Source organism: Mus pahari, chromosome 1 (assembly GCF_900095145.1).
Source record: "Mus pahari chromosome 1, PAHARI_EIJ_v1.1, whole genome shotgun sequence".
Classification (NCBI taxonomy): domain Eukaryota; kingdom Metazoa; phylum Chordata; class Mammalia; order Rodentia; family Muridae; genus Mus; species Mus pahari.
Window position 1 is genome coordinate 63,609,432 of NC_034590.1, and position 11,351 is coordinate 63,620,782.

Genomic DNA, 11,351 nt, shown 5'->3' on the forward strand with positions numbered 1-11,351 from the left:
GCCATCTGGCCCCCACTTGCATTTGAGACTTCTTTAGACATAAGCATCATTCTTGCTGACCCCAGTTTCCAGGAGACAAATTTCAATTATTTAGAGGGCCTTTTGACATGGAGAACAAGTCATGACAGCTGTCAGGGAAAGACACATTGCCACACTGTGGAGACAAGCTGCCCCTTCCACTCTGCAAGTCCAACTTCTCTCTGGTCCCAGTAAAATTCTCCTGACTCTCCTCAAAAAAAGAGAAAAAAAAAAAAGAGGGAAGAAAGAGAGAGTGGGGAGCAGGCACTGGAAGCATGGATGGGGTTATAGGGAAAGGACTAACGCCAATATATATCAGGATGTCAGGATGTTCCATGCAGCAAAGCAAGCATATTTGGATAGTAATCAGCAGGGTGACTTATTGGACACTAATTTGCCAGTTAGACTGACCCAGTCTGCATACCACTGAACTTTCCGAGATGCAAGAGACAAGCAGGCATTAGGAAACATGGCCTGACCCTCCTCAGATGTTGCTAACTGAGGACATCAGTGATGACCCATATGGGATTGTGGGCATGACAGATATCCTAACTAGCACTACCAAAGCAGAAAGGCAGTGCGGAATTGAGCCCAACACAAACAAGACTCAAATAGGAACATTATTACAGAGTTCATCTAGCTTAGGTCTTGCCGAAGTTCCCATTCCCAATGAATAAACAGCAGCCAGCTAGCTGGCAACTGAGTTCTATGAGGATGTCCAGATTGTCAAACTGGTCCTGTATCTTTTTGTGTTTTAAATGGGTTTTGATGTATGATGTTTATTTTATTCACAAGTTTGTTCTGTTTTTGTTTGGTTTGTTGGTTTGGGGTTTGGTTTTCCTTTTCTTTTTTAAAGATTTATTTATTTATTTATTTATTTATTTTGTGTATATATGAGAACACTGTAGCTGTATAGATGGTTGTGAGCCTTCATGTAGTTGTTGGGAGTTGAATTTAGGACCTCTGCTCCCTCTGGCTGGCTTCCATCAGCCCTGATTGCTCCAGCCCAAAGATTTATTTATTATTATAAATAAGTACACTGTAGTTGTCTTCAGACACCAGAAGAGGGCGTCAGATCTCATTCCGGGTGGTTGTGAGCCACCATGTGGTTGCTGGGATTTGAACTCAGAACCTTCAGAAGAGCAGTCAGTGCTCTTACCCACTGAGCCATCTCGCTAGCCGTGCTCTTCTGTATCTTACACAATCTTCTCAGACCTAAAAGGATGATCACACTGGGCCACAAAGATCCACAAAGAGAGCAGAGCGGCACAATCTGTCTGTCTGTGTCCCAGTGTTAGAGAAGGCAAATTAAAGCGACCTGGAGAGTCCATCTCACTGCCATCAGAGTGCCAGTCAGTAAGAAAACAACAAATGGTGGTTCAGATATCGAGAGCATCCTCACATCCAAGTAGACCTATCATGTGGCGCAGCTTGCTGTGTCTGGGTATCTCTCTGAAGGATTCTAAGTCAACATGAGAGAGATAGTTGTACATCAATGTTTATTGCAGCACTGTTCACAACAGCTGAGTTTTGGAACCAACCTAGATGCCCAAAAGTAAAGGAATGGATAAAGAAAATGTGGTGTATATATACGCAATGGAATTTTTTCAGCCATAAAGAACAAAGTCTTGTCACTTAAAATAAAATGGATGAAAATGAAGGCAATTCTATTAAGTTAAGTAAGCCCACCTCAGTAACAAATATCACATGCTTTCTCTGGCAGGTGGTTCCTAGAACCTACATAGGTACATAAAATCTCATTTGTATATGGAAAGAAATTAGAAGCAAAACTATCTAGAGTATAAACAAAGGGGAGTCGTGAGAGGTAGAAGAGAAAGGGAAGATAGAAGCATGTGGGATGAGTATGTGTGAGGTACGATATATACTTGTATGAAATGTCCTTATTCATCAGTATCGGGTACAATAAACATATACAATGAAAATTTTTTAAAAACCTCCCAAAATGAACATGCTTAATACTGCTGGTTGGGATATAAAATGGTATGGTCACATCAGAAAACAGTGTAGCTGTATCTCAGAAAGTCAAGCATGGACTTACCATATATCCTAGAAATTCTGTCCTCAGGTGTACATTCAAGAGAAAGAAAATCTCATATGCACACAATATTTTACATGAGAAGGCATGTGTGATGGTGCTTGCCTACAATGCCAGTATTCCAGAAGATAAGGCAAAAGGATAAGGATCTGCAGCAAATCTGGAATACATAGTAAATTCAAGGCTGGCCTGAGCAACATATCAAGATCACATTTCAAAAACTCTAAGCAGGACAGACAAGATCCTTCAGCAAGAAGGAGTGCTAAAATTAAGCTCTTAGATCCCACATGGTAACTGAAGAGAATGTGCACCTGATGCTTGATCTTTAACCTCCACACATGCAGCATGGCATACATATGCCTGTTCAAACTCAACATGTATACTCATACACACACACACACACACACACACACACACACACACATTTACTTATTTATTTAAAACTTAACAGCATCCTTTATAATAGCAAAGGCAGAAAGAAGCAGTCCACATGGCAATCAACTGATGAATCGATAAGTCAAATGCAGAATGTCTACCCATTTGAATATTAATAGTCCCTAAAGTAATGATGTCTGTGGTCATACTCTACGTCCCAATTAATTTTGCTGTAAACTAAAGACTGATCTAAAAAGTAAGTCGATTATAGAGTGAGTTCCAAGACAGCCAGGGCTATACAGACAAACCCTGTCTCAAAAGCTAACAAATAAGGTCAAGGTATTTTGGCATAGTCTGGGAAGCGCAGCAGTCTTCCCTCATTGAAGAAGCTTCTTACAACAGATGGAGACTACTACAGAAATCTGTCACTAGTTAAAAGGCACAGACTAATTGGTAATGTGGTAGCCCCCAATCCCAATCGATACATCTGCAAGAGAACCCCTACACCTAAGGAGCAAGGAATACCAAGGAAGAAGAAAGATGATAAGAGCCAGAGGACCAGAATGCCTGTTGCTAGATATTGACCCCTAGTCATGAGAAGGAAAAGACATCCATAAACTCTCAACAATGGAATGACAATACCAGTTAACATACCAATATGTATGGGGGAAATTCCTCAAGGTCCTACCCCTCAATAGAGAATCACAAGTCAGTGGCTACTGAAACAGAATAAGAACCAGTTCCCTCCAAGGACAAGCTTGACATGACATAGTTTGTCCAATCCCAAATAATTAGCCCTGGGCATATGTACATACAGGCCAAGCTCAATGGATTCAGTAGGTTGGTATAGATGTGTGTATACATACATATTTATGTACATAGATAACAGTAATAATTAAAGAAGAGGTCATGAGCCGGGCGTGGTGGCACATGCCTTTAATCCCAGCACTTGGGAGGCAGAGGCAGGTGGATTTCTGAGTTCAAGGCCAGCCTGGTCTACAGAGTGAGTTCCAGGACAGCCAGGACTACACAGAGAAACCCTGTCTCAAAAAACAAAAAAAAAAAAAAAAGAAAGAAGGGGTCATGAATTTGGGAGGGAGGGGGTATATGGAAGAAACAGGAGTGGGAGTGGGGATGTGGCAGTAATGTAGCTTCAGTACTCATGTATGAGATTCTAAAAAAAAAAATTAAAAATAATTTTAAAAATAAAAATAAAATAGAAGTGTTTGTTATACTTGAGGGACGAGGAATGGCAGATGAAAAGAGAAGAATAAAATGTTAACACTTCATTAGTCATTGTCCTAGTCAATACAGGCTACAATACTAAAAATACTGTAGACTGGGTGGCTTAAGTGACAGAGATTGCTTCCCTTTTTGAGGGGAAGTAGGAGATTGAGGATCCAACTGAGGTGGCTCTTGGCCAGCAGATGCCTCCCCTTCTCATTATATCTTCACTTAGTAAAGAAGTGAAGCTCAGGGCTGGAGAGATGGGTCAGTGGTTAAGAGCGCTGGCTACTCTTCCAAAGGACCTGGGTTCGATTCTCAGTGCCCAAGTGGCAGCTCAAAACCACATAGAACTCCAATTCCAAGGAATCCAACACTCTTTTCTAGACTCGTTGAGCACCAGTCATACCTGTGGTACACAAGCATATGCAGGCAAACACATGTACACACACACACACACACACACACACATACAAAATAAAATAATTATTTTTAAAGGATGTGAGCCATAGTGCCTGATTCTCTTATAAGGCCCCTAATTCTATAATGGGATGTCTACTATCATAACCTCATCAAAACATATTTTTTCTCGTGAAGGTCCCAGTCCTTAACACAATCACATCGAGAAGTTGAGCTTCAACACTGGAGATTGTGAAGAGAGGGACAATGGGATAGATTTATCTATAAATTACTACCGTCCCAATTGAAACACCAGCTACAATGTGACTGGACCTTGCCAACCCTGCACTAAGAGAAAGGAACTAGATATAGAAGACGACACGGTAAGGGATTCCATTTCTATGAACCAGCTAAAATGGGCAAGTCCACTGAGGAAGACTGCAAAGAGTGATTGTTTCTTAACAATCGATTTTTTTAACAAAACCTTTATTTATTTATTTATTTATTTATTTTTGAATAATCAGGTGGCTCAGTGGTTAAGAACATTGGCTGCTCTTACAGAAGACCAGGTTCAGTTTTCAGTACCCACACGGCAGTTCACAATTGTCTGTAACTCTAATTCCAGGGTGTCTGACACCCTCACATAGACATGCATGCAGGCAAAGAACCATTTAATGCTTATTTAAAAAGTTACTTGTTGAAAGTTTTTTTTTTCATTCCTTATATAGTGGGATGGGGCACACATGCCATACTGCATGTGCAGAAGTCAGAGGACAACTTTGTGGGATCGATTCTCTCCTTCCACCTTACTTGGGTTCCAGGAATGGGACTAAGGTTAGTCAGGCCTGTGAAACCACACCTTTACCCTAGTCTAGGCCAACTCACTGGCTGAAAAATTGTCCTCTTAACAATTTCAAAGCTCATAATATGGTAACATATAACACATTCCCAATATAATGTGTATAAACAAAAGTAATAAATAAATAAAATATTTTTTAGAAATTAGTTATCTTTCAGGTTAAAAAATAAAACAATGTCTATGGCTTTTTAACCACAATAAAATAACATAATTCTTAATTTTGGTTAAAGGTGCTGCTCTGAAAATGTGCCCAAGAAGGTGGATTTTAATTGCAAATTTAGGATAAGGGGAAAGGAGAAACTGTGTTTCTCATCATAGGCAGTACATAAACTCTGACTCGTTCATATCTTGGAATATTAAGCAATAGTACATGAATGAGTATTCACTGCAGCTCTATTCACAATAGCCTAATTTAGAAATAATCAAGTCAATCAACTTATTGTAAAAAACAATATGGTGTATCTAAACACTGCCCCCCACTTAACCCCCCCCCCCACCAATCCTCATTGTATTTCCACCCATGGGGAAGTTCTTTGAGGGACCTATGACAATAGATATGATAATCTTCATACATGCCTAAGCTCCTTTTTTCTCTCCTTCATGGAAAAAGCTATCTCTCAGCCTTGCTTCAACCCTGGAGGAGCACATATTGACTGCTCTGTACTCCAGAGAATAGGCCCATGCGGGAGTGGGACCATTGGAGCACAGGGTTATGGAGTCCTGGGTTTCCAAGGGTCTAGAGGGTTATTCACCTGCGTGGAGGTCATTGACAGAGAAAAGCAAAAATGAGACTCTCAAAATTGTGGAACACAGCAGACCCAGGGAGCTCAAATCTATAGGTGGTGCCAGATTTAATTAGCCATAGTCCATTGCTTACAGGATCTTGCAATCTCAGCGGTATGACTTGGAGTCTCAGCACTTTGTCCCTGTGCAGACCAGTGAACTAAGTGTGGTCTCTCTGAGTGGCTGATTTTATAGGCTGGCTTAGGAGGCAGAACAGCAGAGATGAGCATTAGCAGATGCTTGATAACGCTTCCAGTTGTGCTCCATTAAAGACCCCTGAGGAGGATTCTGAAAGCCAGACCCCATGTGACTGTTGGTGGTTACAGCAGTTTTATTTCTGGAAAAGACTGTGTCATTTCTGCTGCTACTCAAGTCATCAGCCTTTCACCCTCTCTCATTCCCTGGGTAAAGGTAGCTGAGGCTGTCTTTCTATGGAAGACTGTTCCTCTCAGCTCCTTGCTTTCTGTAAGCTCTCTTCTTATTTATGGAATGTCTTTGGATCTGAAGCTTTCCTTCAGCAAACACCAACCATGAAATTATGCATTAAAAGTAGCTGTCGTTGGCTAATTTCTCCATCAATGCACTGCTCATCCCAAGTCCTGAGCAATGTGGGCAAAGCTCACATGTCCCTCAGACATGTACATTTTCAAAGTCAATGATCAAAATGCAGAACGGTGTTATTATGTGATTATAAAGATCATGATATATTATTGTATCTCCCCAAATTTTCTTTACGTCTCAAACTTACATGGATAGAACATCACTTCTTTGACATTATGTATTTTTGGTACCAATAGGTACAGTAATCCTTCCTTCATTTGTTATACTACATTTTATAAAGCTATTTCATTTTATCTCTTCTTTTGGGCCTTTTCTGGTTCTAAAATCAGACATTAATGTATTAAGAGGTCTCCTTCTGTAGTAGTTACTTTTCTATCACTGTGAAAAAACATCGTGACCTAGGCAACTTAGAGAAGAGAGAGTTTATTTCAGCTTATGGTTCCAGAGGGTGAATGTCCCTAATAGCAGCATAACAGCAAGCATCAGGCTTGGTCCCAGAAGCAGAAAGCTGAAAGTTCCCGAGCACAAAGCAGAGAGAGACAGAGAGAGAGAGAGAGAGAGAGAGAGAGAGAGAGAGAGAGAGAACTTCAAAGAGAGGAACTGAACTTAAAACTCACAAAACACTCNCAGAAGCAGAAAGCTGAAAGTTCCCGAGCACAAAGCAGAGAGAGAGAGAGAGAGAGAGAGAGAGAGAGAGAGAGAGAGAGAGAGAGAGAGAGAGAGAGAGAGGAACTGAACTTAAAACTCACAAAACACTCCCCTAGTAGCATACTTCTTTGAAGCCACCCCCTAAATCTCCCCAAACAGGACCACCAAGGGGGACATTCCTCACTCAAACCATCATATCTACATGATAAAATGTAATGTTATAGAATCAAACAATGGGACTACATGCCTGCATGCAATCCCAGCAATCATAAAGCTAAGACAAGTGGATCATGAGTTCAGTAATAACCTAGGATATATAACAAATGCTGTGCCAGGCCAGGCTACATAGACAGATTTTGTCAAAAGACAAAAAGGCGAATGAATGAATGAGTGAAGGATGTAAATAAATAAATTTTAATGCTATAAATTTCATGTTATTAATTTATTTAAAAAACAAAATACAATTTTGTAGTCCTCTGCTTCTTGTACCCCACTTATTTTCCAAGTTCAATCTAAGCACCTGCTTTTGGAGGTCTTTTACACACAGAGAGCAATGGGTGTTAAATTTTTTTCAGTCTTTGAGTATTTTCTCTCTGTCTCAAATGGAAATTTGACTATAAACATAATTCTTTGAGCACTTAATATTTATCCCCATCTCGTGGTCTTCATTGTTTTACCATTAGAAATCTATGGAAAACTTGTTTTTCTTCTAGTTGTGCCTTACTTTAAACCTAGATTTTTCTTTCTGTTTGCTTTTGTTTCTCTCGTGCTTTCTCTGTCTTCCTTTAAGTTGTTCTGTAGCCCAAGCAAGCTTCAGATTTGCTGTGTTGCCACAAATGACCTTGAATTCTTGATCCTCCCAACTACTTGGATGATAGGCCTGTGTCACCTTGCCAGACCCTTGGGCCTAGTTGTAAGAAGCAGAGGACTATAAACATGCCTTTGAAGGCTCCTTTCTGGCCCCTTTCTCCCATGTTCTTTCTGCTTCCTGAGCCCTGTGATATGAGACTTTCTCTCCACAAAACGACCCTTTCCATAATATTCTGTCTCACTGTGACCCAGGAACACTGGGACCAAATGAATGACCAGACTGAAGCCTCTGAGACCGTGAGCTAAAACAAAGTTTTCTTCCTTTAATTTGATCCTCCATTAAGCTATGACAATTAAAATTGTCAGCACAGAGACAGTAAAGGAGTCACTGAGACTGAATCACTTCCCAAAACTCACAGCTGTACAATTCAAAGGTTCAGTATTTGAAATGCTAAACAATCTCGGTGCACAGACGCTGCAGTGGTTTCCTTAGGTGTTTCACAGGTAACGGTGTGTGTCTATACAGTAGGTGACCACATGATATACAGAATCATGTAGATCAAAACTTGTTATTGTTGACTTTATTCCTAGTTACATAAAGAAGTTCAGTCTTAAATGACCTTGTATAGATAAATGGATTAAGAAAGAGGCTTTACTTTAGCCATGAACATCAATTTTTGTTCCCCTGAGACTCAGTTTAGAGCACAGGAACATTACAACATCCAGACAGTCTATGACCCAAGAGCAATGTATCAATAGCATCATTTTACTTTTCCTTGTCATGAGAATTACTTGGAGCCAGTGATGAGAGAAGCCCCAGGGGAAAGCACATTGCAAATGTCCTCCCTAATTACTGACAGTGAATTTTGTTAGCACTTTTCTAGTGATAATGCAGAGTCTTAAGCATTTTAATGAAAAGTCATTTTGAGTTCTTTGTGCCAGCTGTTTCTGGTACACTCCATTCCTGGGCCTTTGTGTCAAAAGGTTGGGGCTTTGCTGCAAAGTGTTATCATCAAAATGGAAGTTAAGAGTGAGAACTGAATACAGACACAGGTGAACTGAAAATGAAAAAGGGAACAGGAAACCACTAATTAGATTTCTGAACTCAACATAGATGTCCTCTAAATAGCATATCAATGTAGGACTTCACTGTATTGATTCAGTTGCTCTGATTCTAAGGATGAGTTGCTGAGTGTGTCCCTGGAGGCTCAATTGTGCAGACTATCTTACAGCAATGATGTATTGAAATGTAACAATAGTCTATGTTCCATTTTTCCTGTTTATAGAAGTTGGAAGCTGGTCCTTCTAAATTACCATTTTAAACTTTCTTTTATCTACACCTTAGGACTGTGTCAAAAATAACTAGGACTTATATGGCGTTCAGACAAGCAAATCTGTATTCATTAAACACAACTCCTTGCATTAGTGTGGTAACTCATTAATTAAGAGGCCCAGCATCCAACAGTCCTCAGTGAGCTTGCAGTTGCCCAGCATTAACAGGCCACTGGAAGCAGTTTTGAAAATTGTGCATTTCAGGAGAGCTGTGACAGTTATACCATATCAGTAGAGGAGCCAGGAAGGATGAGAGGACCCCATGAAGGCTGGTATTATGGAAGAGAGAAGAAAGTTATGAAAATCAAATCTCTGAGAGCTCCCACGGGTCCAGGTCAGTTGACTCTTCCAAAATTGCCCCTGACCTTGGTCCAATGTTTGGCTGTGGGTATCTGCATCTGTTTCAGTCCATTGCTGGGTACAGCCTCCTGTCATGCCTGTCATTTGGAGTCTAGGTTACCTCACTCAGGATGATATTTTCTAGTTCCAACCATTTGACTTCAAAATTCATTATGTCCTTACTTTAAATAGCTGAATAGTACTCCATTGCATAGATGTACCACATTTTCTGTATCTATTCTTCTGTTGAGGGACAACTGTGTTGTTTCTCCTTTCATACTTGTGGTAAAATCCTGGTTGAAAAAAATATGTGAGAAAGAAACAGAATCAACCACAGTTATTTTTAGGAATATTAGGTTCTAAAGTGTTAAGTACCTAAGGAGCTGTGCTAAGTGCTTAATAAGGTGCTAGAGGAGCTCAGAAGAGTCAAAGGGACAATCTGGACCCTGTTGGTAATAATGTAAAGTAGCCCAGACACTATGGAACTAAGTACAGAAGGTCTTCAAAATAATAAAACTAAAATCACCAAACAGTTCTGCAATACTACTCCTGGGAATATCCACCCAAGGAATCGAAGTTAGCACACAATAGAGAGACACCTGCTTGTTCACATTGTTGACAGAAGCGTTTATAACAGTTAAGCTGTAGAATCAACATAGATGTCCACCACCAGATGAATGAAGAGTGTAAATGTGGCCTGTACATTCGATGGGATATAATCCATTATAGAGGAATGAAAATACGACCTTTGCAAGGCAATGGATGGAACTAGAAAATCTCCATGTCATACAAGATAAGCCAGCTGCAGGAAAATACTACATGTTTCCTTGTATGCAAATCTAGATTTTTTTTTATTTTAAGCATGAAAGAAAAGGAACTATTTGGGAAGAAGAAAAGTACCAGTATAGAAGAGGATGAACAACAGAGGGTGATAAGGGAGTGAATGATCAAGTACCATATATAAATACATACATATATATGTATATGTATGTGTATATATATATATATATATATATATGTGTGTGTGTGTATGTGTGTATACATGTGTATATATATATATGTATATATATATATATATGAAAGTCAATATTTTTTAAAAATCAGTATGTGCTAATAAGACATATTTAAAATTCAAATAAATGTGACAGGAAAGAGACATAGTTTTAAAATCTTAGTTCAGGGAGGTGACACGGCATCAAGGGATGTTGGCTTCACAAGTTACTCAGCTTAGTCAGGCTTACAGAGATGCGTCTAGAGTTGATAGGCAATTGTTGCTACAGGCCATAGAACAAAACTATGTGAAACAGACCTCAGAGAGAAAGAGACACTTTATGTGGGAGAGCTATTGGCCACCTGAGTGGAGGTTATGATGCTCAAAGGGAGGCCAGCTAACACAAACACTCCTTCAGCCTCACATTGTGCTGTCAGACAGCCTCTGGATGGATGGGACTCTCAACACATGCGCATTCCCTACTTAGTGTCTACACTTTGAAACCTCATGCAAACCTAGGTGTCCTTGAAATGATAGCACTCTAAACTTCTCTTAACCTAATTACAGCTAGTGCAGTGCAATTAGGCTAAAAGTATCATCTTCCTATTGTAATCACTCTCTAGCCTAGAGGTGTAGTTGTTTTTTTTTTTTTTTATTCACCCGTCCTTTGCTTCTCCGTATCTATTTTTAGCCTATGTCTCTGAAACTTCTTTCAGAAAATGGAGCAGAGCTCTCAGATGACTCCTGTATTTTAATGCCTACTGGTTCTCTTTAAAAAAAAAAAAAAAAAAAAAAAAAAAAAAAAAAAAATCAGAGAGCTAAAGATGGAAACAGTGACAGAGATATATGCATAAATAGAGCCAATGTGCACATACCAATGGATTTAAGACAATGAACCAAGTGTAATAACTGGCGGTGCTTTTTAACAAATATTCAGAATGAGACGGTACCCTGGG